Below are 12,656 nucleotides of genomic sequence, written 5' to 3'. Positions count from 1 at the left end.
CATTGTAAGTGCATGTTAAATTTCTTTGTTCAACAAATTTACACATTTTGGTTTTCCATTTCCTAATTTTAAAATGCATTGTGTAATGTGTCTGTTTCCTGTCTGTTGCATGCAAGTTGCCCTTCATCAAAATATGTTTGACACAGATTTATTGCCTTAACTGATATTCCTTTAAGTAGTTTTTGCTATACTTTGTAACCATGGAAATGGTGTATGGATAATATTTATAAAGTAGAAGGAAAAACAGGGTGTCTAATGGGACCCCTGCTGTTCTGAAACCTCTTCAGCAAAAAAAAGTCCAGACTCTTGGGATTCCGTATAAATGTAATAGGAAGTCTTCTGTAATGCAGAATTATTTTTCTGGAATATATGTATTCACTTTAAATAAATTAGTTCACACATTCACGTTGAGTAGTACTTTAAAAATTGACATTCTTTCACCTCGGTTCTCTCAGTTGTGTAATGAAAAAACTTTGCTCTTCATTGAAGTGCTAGATTTAAGAAAACCTTATTGCATTTGCAGTCACTCTGTGCTAATACTGAAACTGAAAGCTTGTTTTTGCTTGCTGGTGCTGTTCTTAAATGCTTTTATTTTGGACTGGCACTTTCACTGTTTCCTCTCTAAAGCTTGGAAGAATGAGCAAAATGCTCTGTTACTTTGAGTTGTATATACTTCCTTTATCCTGCCTCCTCTCTCCAAGAGCAGAATCTTTCCCTTCCTTAACTGCTGAGGATATGTGGCTGTGGGAGGGGATTGGCTTGTTTTGTTTAATTTTATTCCTCATCTCCAGTGTTTTGCTCTCAACTTTTTTTCACTTGTTTGGCATTTCCCCCTGCTGGCAGATTGAGTTAATAGCACTTCTTTCAGCTGTGGAAATGGAAGGCTGTAGTTGTCCTTGAATGTCACTGTTTTGTGGTCGAGGCGTTGGCTGCTTTTCTGATTATTTTTTTCTTTTTTTTTTTGGTGTCCTCTGCACGTCTCTGGTAGACAGATAAAATCCAAAGAATAGTTTGTACAAGCAGGGGATGTGCACATACCTGCAGTTCTCCACATCAGAAGTGCAGCAGCACTTCCAGTGATAGTCAGAGAGACCTCTAGTTTTGCATTTCATGCCTGCAGTCTTGCAGCACTATCCAGATCGTCTCCTTTTGTACTCTGGACCTCTTCCCAAAACTCTTAAGGCACTTCTGCCATGCTAACGCATCGTTCCTGCAAGCCAGTTCTTTCCAAGATAAAGTGGATTGCTAGAAGGGGAAAAATAGTTTGGCACTCAATATGAAATTTCTCATTATGTTTAAAAGAATAAAACAAGAAATTGGAGATCCCTCTGTTCTTAAGGGAATTTAAGGGGAAAAAATACTTTAATCAGTACTGGAGTGGAGTTTTGTTAATTTTCTCTTGTTCCTTGCATCTTCAGTTGTTAAATCAATTAATAGGATTTCCTGTGCGTTGTCTTTCTAGAAAGTAGCCTTCTTGCCTCGTCACAACTCCTTTTCTTTTATCTCCTTTTTCCGAAACAGTCCTCTGTCTCTGAAGTATGAAAGAAAGGCAGAAACTTCTCAATGATTGGAATGAGAAACTTACAACACACCTTAAGAATAGCAGAGGTTAATGAATGGATGTTATTAAAGAAAAACCAACTAACCAAACAAAAAACCACCAAAACACTAACCTCCAAATAACTTCCCTTTGAATTTCTTCTAAATTTTGAGGCAAAGGAGTGGGCTAGTACAGGTGGGCGGGGAAAATTCCTAGAATCATATAATAGTTTGGGTTGGAAGGGACCTTTAAAGGTCATCTAGTCGAACCCCCCTGCAGTGAGCAAGGACATCTTCAACTAGATCAGGATTGGGGCATCTGGCACCTCTCTAGGCAACCTGTTCCAGTGTCTCGCCACCTTCACTGTAAAGAATTTCTTCTTTATATCTAGTCTAAATCTTCCCTCTTTTAGCTTAAAGCCATAACCCCTTTTCCTATCGCTACAGCCCAGCTAAAACGTTTGCCCCCATCTTTCCTGTAGACCCTCTTTAAATACTAAAAGGCCGCAATAAGGTCTCCCCAGAGCCTTCCTTCTCCAGGCTGAAGAACCCCAACTCTCTCAGCCTGTCCTCACAGGAGAGGGGTTCCATCCTTTTGATCACTTTTGTGGCTCTCCTCTCAACTCCTCCTGTTTTCTGTTGACCTATCTTTTTTCCCCTTCCAGCTGCATGTATACTTTGTAAATAAGTTGAAACTAATTTTTAAAAAACCATAAAATTCCAGTTCTAAGACTTAACAGATTAACTGACTTTTTAAAAAGTTTAATTGATAAACTTTGTTTTTAAAAAAAAAAAACCACATTTGCAGCAACTTTATGGAATGTGGCAGAATGCAGCGAAGGTTTTTAGAAACAAACACCATGCTCTGCCTTCCACTGATTTATATCTTTGCATCATGTAAGTGCTTTAATTTTTGCAAAAGTTTCCCTGGTTCCCTGCTTCAGATACGAAACTCTGCTGTTGTGATGTTAGTAAAGTGTAAACTTACACACTTAAATAGGACTAGGGTTTCCTCTTAGTGTATGTATAGATAAACAGTCCTCCTACATAACAAAGTAATTCACCAAAATAAAAGTTTGGGTTGTTCAGCTTTTTACATGAGCAGGAATTTAGCCATGCTGCATAGAAGGTGGCTTTGTGTTTGTCTAAGACTGGTGAATGGTAACTCGCTGAGAAAAGTGAGGCTTAGTGTTCTTGTTCGTGTTTCTCTCTCTGCAGTACCATGACTTTTGAATGCAACAATGCTGTAAAACATCCCCATATGCTGATTTCTGGGTACAAAGAACAGAATTGTACTGATGATAACTTTATGAATGTTAGAAGTGATTAGAATGGGAGTACATTGAGCTCTTGGTAGCAAGTCAGGAAGAACTTCTGCCAGGCTTACTAATGGTGATAGGTTAGAGAGGCAGACCTGCAATTTTCTAGCTTAATTTTTATTTAACAAATAAAATCTGTTTTCCTGAATGCCTTATTTGTCATGTGAAACAAAATAGAAAAGCAAGGAGTTGAGTTTGCTGTGGGTTGGTTTCGTTTTCTTTTAAATGGCAGAACCTTACTCTTTTTCCCTTAGGAGGAGGGAAGTATGTGAGAAGTGGGAGGATGAGTGTTTTACTTTAAACATGGCTTAAATGGTTAATGCTTGGCAAGTTAAATTAACTTTTTCCCTTTCGAAGTGTAAGTGGCTTTAGGCAGTGCTTCTCTGATTCAAGAAATATACTAAGGCTGTTCAATGCAGAGGGGTTTGTGCGTGGGTAAAAAGTGCAAAGCCACATACCTTAAAGCTGCTTGGGTGAGAGGGGCGATCCTGACATCTTAAAACATACTTGTCCTGACTTTCTTCTAGGCCAAATGTGGGTTTTTATTTTGCTGTAGAGCATGATCTCATCCCCCACCCCACCCCCCTAGATGCCAGGAAAGACTGTGTTCAAGAAGAGTTACTAGTGCCTATCAGAGCTGTAGTGGCAGCGCCAGCAGAGCTAAGAGGATAATCTTCATCTGCCTAAATGTGTTTGATGGCCATGGCAAGTTTTTGGTTCATATTTTAAAAATCAGGTTGTGAAGTGGTTTTGGCTTTACAATGGGGATAGTCTTTTCAGCTGTAACAAGTCTTTTGGCTCATTTTCTATATGTTAAATATAGTACTGCTTCTGCAAAGACAAATGATGGCATCACATGCTTCCATTTAAGCTTACTTTGATGGTTTTCTAAACTGTTCTAGAGAAGGTGAAGCAATCTGTCCCCAAATGAAATCAGCTTCAGGTGTCTTAAACTCCAAATTGCATCTATTTCATGGCTAATCATCGCAGCAGAGGAACCTGGAGGCAGAATTGGAGATTTTAGTTTGAATACTGTAGGTTGTCTGTTGATAGAAGATCCAAGCTCCTTGACCGTTTTAGTGGGAATTATATACTGGTATTGGGTGGGGATAGGGAGGAGAAAGAGAAAGAATTTATAAAGGAGTTGCGCAGATGGACAAACTGGAAGGCATGGCTAGTACCCTTCAGTGCAGTCTCGGTTATCTTGGGCAGCCCTGTTGGTCCCTTTGCCATCTGCCCGGCACTTGTTACTGGGCTGACTGGGAGTTCTCCCAGCTGCATCACAACGGCAAGATCAGATTCCCCGCACTGGCACATGGGAGGCTTGTTTTTAATCACAGAAGTGGCAGCGCTGGCGCTGCTAACATGGTCATCGAAATATGAGCCTTATAATAATGTAATTTGAAATAGCTTGTATACCCCCTGTCTGGGCTGTGTTTGGTCTTTTTCTTGAGACTGCAGAAATCCTGTCCTGTTGAGGAATATGAGTTGTTTCATTTCTGACCTGAAAATCACAAGAAAGTAACTGTTACGACTTGTTTTCCCAGAAGATACTGGTAGAGTGCTGTCTATATATGATGCCTTTCAAGTATAGGAAGAGAGCTGTTGCTTTGAGGAGTTCACATCTAAAGACAGAGGTCCAGAGAAAACTGTTAATCCCTTCTGCATGCAGTGTACTTTGCACCAAAAAAAGTATTAATTTTTAATTTTTTAATGCTTTACCATTAATGTTGTCAAGCAATGCTCTGAAATGTGAAAGAATGTCATTCTTGCAAATGCCTGTGCACAATAATTAGTCCTTTTTCATCTGAGTCCATCCGTTGCACTGAACAAGACCATGATCCTATTGGCAAAAAGTAAAAATTACATAATTAAATATTGTAATGTGATATGTACCTATAAAGTTCCTGATTAAAGTTATATGCTCTAACAGTAAACACCTGCTGGCTTCCAGAGTTAGGAAAAATGCCAACTAAAAATCGCCAAATGTGACTTTTCTCCCAGTTTTTCCAGATGAGTCTCTGGTTACAGTAGTATAAGCTTAAGCTTTACTGTATGACCTAAAGGTAATAAGTATCTGATTGATGTAACCAAACATCTTAATATACAGATACTTAGCATTTATATAGTCTTAAACCTTCAGATACTGTGTGCCAAAATGTTTAACCACCATATGTAGTTCTCTGATGTCCTCAGGGGCTACCAAGCCTTCAACATAGGAGTTTTGTGTTTGAGGTCTTTGTTTTTGTAACAGTCCCATGAAATGAGTAACTTTTCTCATTTACAAACTTCAACAAAAGGCTTAAAGTTGATCTGCCGAATATAATTGTTCTGGTAATGGTGGTGTATTTTTTCCTTACATGTGTTGTCTAGAATTGTTGAAAATGTTGAGAGCCTTTGTTTTTTTGGGAGGGGGGGGGGAATGTTACTTCTTTAAGTGTGTGTATATATATCAAACCACCTTTACTGTTAGTAACACTAATATCAGATTATCAACAGACAATGTCACTAAGAAAAATGTATTTCTAGAGCTTTGGTGTTTTATTTGGTTAGTGCTAGTTTTAATTGCTTTTTATTTTTAGCTTGTCATAACCATAGGTAAGCATTGCTCAAGCTTTTCTTCTGATCATATATATGTTTTGGTAAGAAAGCAGTGTTCTTAATAGAAAGCAGAGGTGGATATAGAAATATGACTCCTAGAGCTGGGGTTTTAAAACCCCCCAAATATTGCAGAATATACTGTAATAATCTGAGAGCTAACCATGCAGACTCATACCTCAGGCAGCTTACAGCACTTGTTTCTAGAGTCTTCAATGGGCAACCTCAGTAAAATGAATAGCTGAGATTTTGTGATACGTTTCTACTTGCTGAAGTTTTTGTTAAGGAACCCTGCGGAGTGCTAAACTGTTCAGACTTCTCTATTGATATGAATGATTGTGAGCTGTCTAATCTTAACTTTCTAATGTATTTTGTAGTGAGAGTGAGAGAGGCAGTGTGAGTTTGTATATGTACTCTTGCTGTGAACAAGAAATAATCTCATTTCATCTATACAGCAGATCTTACGTGTTACCTTTTTCATTAATATTATTCTGGGTTAGTTCTCAGTAGCCACAAATGCAGAGAATTGTCAAGAACCAAAGCTACAGATTTAGCTGGTCATAAACTCTTCTCTACTACAAAAATGTTAAGAGCAATGGAAAACATAGGTCTGTTTAAGATGCTTGGAGTTAGCAATCTTGGATGTTTGTTCTTCACTTCTCTGTCTCAATTCCCTATCTAAGATAACTTGCCTGTATCAGGAACAAGTTTTTCTGTGTCTCTCGTTAGTGTGCTGCTTATGAGGAAACCAGTTCTTTATTTGCTGTAGAGATTAGATGTTGAATTTAAAAAAGCATGCAAACTGAAAAATCAGAATGAAATTATTCAACTGATACTTCATTCTTTAAGCTTGTCCTCTCTGCTAAATGAGGCAGAGATGCCACTAAAAATGCTATACTTGCATGAGGGCAGAATTAAAATATTTTGTATTTCCAAAGGCTTGACTTTCAAACGTTACCCTGTTCTAAACACTTAAGAAAAAGCCTGCAGTAAATTATGTACAGAAGAGGATGCAAATGTACTTCCATTCCCTGTCTAGGTCCTCTCTAAGTGACTTCTCCAAGGCAACACAGCAAATCACTCGGATAGTCACGATTAAACTCATGGTGTTCCTAACTTTGTCCTCGGGAGCCCCTGGGTTGTCAGCCTGGGGTTGCAGCCCTTTGGAGTGGTTAAATGCAATCCAAAAGTTTGTAACTGTGCAGCTTTTCTCTGCACAGCTCAACCTTGATGAAGTTAGGGTTCTGCTATGGAGACGAGTCTCTATGTAGGGAGGGAGAAAGGGAGGAAGGAACAGTTAATCATGCTGTTATTTTTAAGTGACGGTTTTCTCTTCAGTTTGTGTGTACTTGTGCTACAAGTAAACTGCTATTTTTCTTTTTTAAATAAAAATCATGCTCTTTTATTCCAAGACTGTATTTGCAGATGTGTAGTACGAACTGTTTTGTGTACCTTTCCAGAGTCAGTCATCTACAGCAGTGAGGTCTTTTTACTATTATTTTTTTTAATAGCATGGAGCTGTACTTGTTGCTTGTTGAAGAGAGATGGTTAGTGCTTGTATGATGACAAATGTTCCTCTATAGATTTTTGGACCAATGAGAGAACTGATTGATAGTGGGAGGTCGACATGGTGACTAAGGTCTTAATGTTGAAGAAGAAACAACTAGAGTTTGATAATCACACCTGTCTCTTTGGCACCCTCAGCAATGAGGGTGTTTCAAATTCTGTAATATCCAGAGCAAATGCACTTAATTTGAATATAGCCTCAAAACAGTCCATCCTCCCCAGCTCATATCCTACCATGTTAGCAGTTGGATGCTATTTAAACTAACCTGAAATTGCTCTAAAATGAGTTTAACAACTTATCTTCTGTAATACTTTGTTGTTTAAAATGCACAATAAAATGTGAGACTAGAAGAGTGACAAGACGTACAGTCACTACCAGCAATAGGCTTCCTGTTTTCTTTTCTGTTCTGGATGTTCATCAGCACCCTGGTTCTCCTGGTCAGTAAATGTAAACTCCTCCACTTGTGCTGGTCTCCACTGAGAGTGATATGATTATGTGGCTTTCTACTGCTGTATCTATTTATAAGGCTGAGGCTTAAACTTCTCTGCGATGACTTGCGTGTGGATAGAAACATATCTGCAAAGATCTTATTAGCTGTGGAGTTGAATCTTAAAATAGCCTAATATTCTAGTATTTTACCAGAAAATTGGAGTATTTTGGAGGCTTTTTTTTTTTAGCATCAGGCAAAGTAATTGAACAAATGAGTTTATCATTTATATTTTAGCTATCTTTTTAGGACTGACTCACAAGTTTTTTATGATTCATATGAGGATGATTTAAGAGGTACTACCTTGCTCTGCTGCTAAATGTTGTTCTTCCCATGACACGGGCAGTGTAATGAGCAGTGTATCTTCTCGGCCTCCACAGTTCATGACCTAGCATATTAGCTTAAACTGCCATTGATTTCAGTTTACATTAGTACTCTGGGATTTGAGCTCTAGTGACTGTGCTGACACACCACCTGCTCTACCATCTTTGTTGTGCTGGTATAACCTCAAGCAGAGGTGGTGGGCAAATGTCTGGGATGGGTAACCTTGTCATATTTTGCTGTGGCAACTGTGACAGGGCTTGTGATTTAGATAAATTTTAGATTAGATTTAGATTAAAAATTAGATAAATGTGATGAAGAGGAGGTATTTCCCCCAGAGGAGGGGGACACAGGCCTTGCACAGAACTAGAAAAGCTTGCACCTGTAATCTCTTCTTCTCCTAGTGACAGTAATAGTTCGTATTTTAATCCAGATTAGAATTGTAGGTATCCTTGTCTTTCTGTGCCATATCAAACAGATTTTTCTAAGTGGTATTTTATAGTTAGCTTCAGCATTTAAAAAAAAAAAAAAAAAGCCCAAACCTGAATCCTTCCCCAAAACCCTAACACCTCCCCAACTTTCCAAATCTGTGAATTTTCCTTATATGTTTCAAACTGTAGTTAAGCTGTTTGTAATTGTATCTTTTGTTCTTGTTTTTCTTTTGTAGGAGGGGGTAGAGAGCTGAAGGGGATAACTTTCTTAAAACTGGTAAGTACTTCTTCCCAGGGCTGAGATGGTTTACCTAAGAATAGATGATACGAAGAGCTGGCATCCATTCCTGAAAAAAAATTGATGTTTACTGAAACTGAAATCCTATCTATTCTTATATTTAGAAATTAAATCTTAGAAAGGAAATGTTACTGATGGAAGCTCCAGACCTATGAATAAAATCATGTAGGACTGATATTTGGGCCCAGGGGTCTGAGTACAGTGAATGTTTAAATTCATCTACTCAAAAATAATAATGTTAGATGTAATGTGTAATGTGAAAAGCAAATTTATTTGGAGACATTTTTTGGCGCAGAAAGACTTCTGTCTAAAATTCTAAGTTATTCAGAGTCCTTCCATACACACAGAAGGCATTCCTGGCTTTTGTGTGGGTCCTACCTTTGTTTTTATATATATATATATATATGTATATATACACACGTATGTGTATATATATTCACATACGCGTGTATATATATGTATATGCCTTGTCAGCTGTGTTTCTAGTGTAGTTTCAAAATAGTCATAGTTCAAATAGTTTTGGGGATATTTTAGAGGTTCTGATATGGATTGTATTTAATTGAGATAATAATAGAGAAGTGCTAATGCATTTACCTGATTATTGTAGAGTTTAAGATTTCATTGAGTCTCTGAATATTTATATAGTATATAAACACCTAATACCTTAACTGCAGTGCATTGGGGTACTTATCTGAATGTGAAATTTTAAGTTTTGAAGCAACCACACAAGAAACAAAGGATTATTTATAACAAATGTGTGCCAGCAAGAAATTGTATGAAGGACTGCTGCCTTCAATAGTTGAAATCAATCCAAGGAATGGCAAATTTACATCTTGCTTTCAGTGCTCTTTCTGGTTGAGGCTTGGAAGTATGTCTGGATGTAGAAGAGATGCACGTACTCCACAGTCCTCTGCTTTCCTTTTGGAAATCACCGATTCTAGCATTGAATAAGGCATATAGAGGTTTTCCTTTAAAAACTAATGGGATGAAGGATGTTTGCAGACCAATCTATCCATGCAATTTCAATCATCTGCAAGCTTTTTAATTAAAATAATTCTGCTGTCATAAGACTAAGGTGGAAAATGCCATATGTTTTATGATTAATCCAAGGATGGCTTTATACATCTTCAGATGTCGTATTCTAGATAGTTTATAATGCCCCTGGACTTAAGTTTTTAAATCTTCCCTTGAAGTTCAGTCTAAAAGAATAAAAGTTCGAAAATATTGAAGATCTTTGCACTCAAAAAATGCGTGACCACTTGCCTATGTAGTTCTGCACCTGCTTTCAAAGGAAATACTAGCAATATTTAACCAGCTGCCCTCATAGGTATTTCTAGACATTATTCTACATAAACCAGAAAAGTACAGTCTATGATTTGTTGGATGTAAGGAATTACCACTTTTTCCTCTTTTTTTTTTTTTTTAAATTAACATTGGATAAGTGTTTAAGATACTTCAGGGGAAGTTTGGACAGGGATAATTTAGGACAGGTATTCCTGCTTGGGAAAGGAAGGTACAAGTGCATGTTCTAGAGTGATTCAGTTACAGGGTACAACTGAATAACAACTGTATATATTTCATATTCAGAAATCATCAACTTGACCAAATTTTTAATTGAACATCTTATTTTAATGTGTTCTCCCACCCCACTAATGATTTGGATGCTTAGAACATTTCAGAGCCTTGTAATAAATTCTTCGCTGTCCTTTGCCTGTTGCCTTATCTTTAGAGTGGTGATGCATGCCTTGGCTGGGATGCCATGCCAAATATATAGTATTTTATTTGTAATTTATCAAAGTTCTCATAATTGCGTATCCTGCTTCTTTTTTTTACTATGGAGAACACTGGTGCTGCTAGCTGACAAATATAACAGCTGGCAGAGGTGATTGTAAAAGATCATTCTTTACCGTGTGGTCTTCGCTGATGAAGCAGCATTAGTTTCTCTTTCCTTACATGTCAGACACTTGGTTTTTGAAGAGGAGGTTGTTTCCTATGTTTAAAATGTGCTTCAGTGTAACTTTGCCAGCAGGAGGTATCTGGAAGTAGATGATACTGCAAAGTGAGTTGCTGTGAGGCTATAATGGGAATGTTGGAGGAGGGGAAGTAGGAAGGAGTCAAGACTTAAAAAACCTATGAAAAAAAAAAAAAGGTCAAAAGTTAGTTAATCTCTCTCACCTTTTCTTAGAAGCTTCAGTCTTATGAATTGAAATTAATTCTTCAGATGTTATAGTATGGCACCTACTTCAAATTTGTACATGTTGAAGGAATAAATTTTAAGGAATCTTAAGACCTGCTAACTTCTTAAATTACAGTGAAAGAAAAATCTGAAATTGTAACATATTTCGGGATGGAACTGAATGATTGGTATGTTACTAGAATTGTTTTGGGTTTTTTACCTGTATTGGGAGCAGTACTGCTTAATATCTTCATTAATGACATGACAGTGGGATTGAGTGCACCCTCAGCAAATTTGCAGATGACACCAAGGTGAGTGGTGCAGTTGACACACCTGAGGGACAGGATGCCATACAGAGGGACATGGAAAAGCTCCAGAAGTGGGCCTGTGTGAACCTCATGAGGTTCAACAAGGTCAAGTGCAAGGTCCTGCAGCTGTGTTGGGGCGACCCCTTGTATCAAAACAGGCTGAGGGATGAAGGGATTGGGAGCAGCCCTGATGAGAAGGATTCGGGGGTACTGGTGGATGAAAAGCTGGACATGTGCCAGCAATGTGCATTTGCAGCCCAGAAAGCCAACCCTATGCTGGGCTGCATCCAAAGAAGCATGGCCAGCAGGTTGAGGGAGGTGATTTTGCCCCTCTACTCCTCTCTGGTGAGGAGTACTCCACCTGGAGTAGTGTCCCTCAGCACAGGAAAGACTTGGACCTGTTGGAGCAGATCCAGAGGAGGGCCACAAAAATATCAGAAGGTTGGAGAACCTCTCCTGTGAGGACAGGCTGAGAGAGTTGGGGTTGTTCAGCCTGGAGAAGAGAAAGCTCCAGGGAGACCTTATTGCGGCCTTTTAGTATATAAAGGGGGCCTACAGGAAAGATGAGGACAAACTTTTTAGCTGGGCCTGTTGTGATAGGAGAAGATGTAATGGTTTTAAACTAAAGAGGGTAGATTTAGACTAGATATAAGGAAGAAATTTTCTACGGTGTGGGTGGTGAGACACTGGAACAGGTTGCCCATTGGAGGTGGCAGATGCCTCATCCCTGGAAACATTCAAGGTCGGGTTGGACAGGGCTCTGAGCAACTTGATCTAGTTGAAGATGTCCCTCCTGATTGTAGGAGGAGTTGGACTAGATGACCTCTAAAGGCCCCTTCCAACCCAAACTATTCTGATTATTGCAATATATGTTCCTCAGTACAACAGTGAATTATATTTGTTCATGTCTACACCCCTATAAACATGGCTAGGCTGAGCAACTGCTTGCTTCTGCAAAGCACTATCGCTTTGTTCTGAAAACCTCTTAAAAAATAGTTTTGAAAAATCTTTCTAGCTGTTCAAGGCATCTATGAAATTAGTTTGGATTAGTTTTTTATGAACCATCAATACTACAGTTTCTATCTGTCAAATTAAGTTGTGCATTGATAGTAGTTGCTCAATCTTTATACATTTTTTTACAGAAGTACTGTGTCATTTTTCCCATGAACTAGTACTCAGCTTTACAGTCACATGTATTAAAATTATGGATATTGTTTACATTCTCAGATGAGATAACTGTCTCTTCTGCTGTTTTGCACTTAACTTTGAAGTTAATATGGAGTTATAGAGTGATACCAGCTATTCATCACTCATTGAAGACACACTGAGAAAGAAACTATGGTCATATCTGCCTGTATCTTTACCCCAAAATCGAATTTCCAAGGCTTATGAAAGACTTTTTGCCCCTGCAGTGGGTTCCAGTTTTCATTAGCCAGTCTCCCATGTGGTTTTCTGAAGCCTGGTTTCTTTTGAAGCTGCAATGGTAGGAACTTAATGCAGGCTATAGTTGTTCTTGTCAGTGAATGGAAGTAATAATCCGGGGTTCTGTTTTCTCATTACTGTTTGTGGTAATAGAACAGGGAACTATATGTAATTTCCATGTATCCCTTGA

The 12,656-nt window shown here is 38.3% G+C and overlaps 1 protein-coding gene across 16 annotated transcripts in view; it reads left to right on the top strand.

Moving 5' to 3' along the window:
* Positions 1-12,656, top strand: part of PHF21A (PHD finger protein 21A) — a 141,318-nt gene that overhangs the window by 24,354 nt on the left and 104,308 nt on the right. For all 16 annotated transcript variants that reach the window (XM_054198100.1, XM_054198101.1, XM_054198105.1 and 13 more), the window contains one exon: positions 8,499-8,539. The gene's annotated coding sequence lies outside the window, so the exon portion shown is untranslated. The remainder of the gene's footprint in view (positions 1-8,498; positions 8,540-12,656) is intronic.

Source organism: Rissa tridactyla, chromosome 4, assembly GCF_028500815.1.
Source record: "Rissa tridactyla isolate bRisTri1 chromosome 4, bRisTri1.patW.cur.20221130, whole genome shotgun sequence".
NCBI classification, from domain to species: Eukaryota; Metazoa; Chordata; class Aves; order Charadriiformes; family Laridae; genus Rissa; species Rissa tridactyla.
Note: the sequence above shows the minus strand (reverse complement) of the source record. Positions and strands in the feature narration are given on the sequence as shown.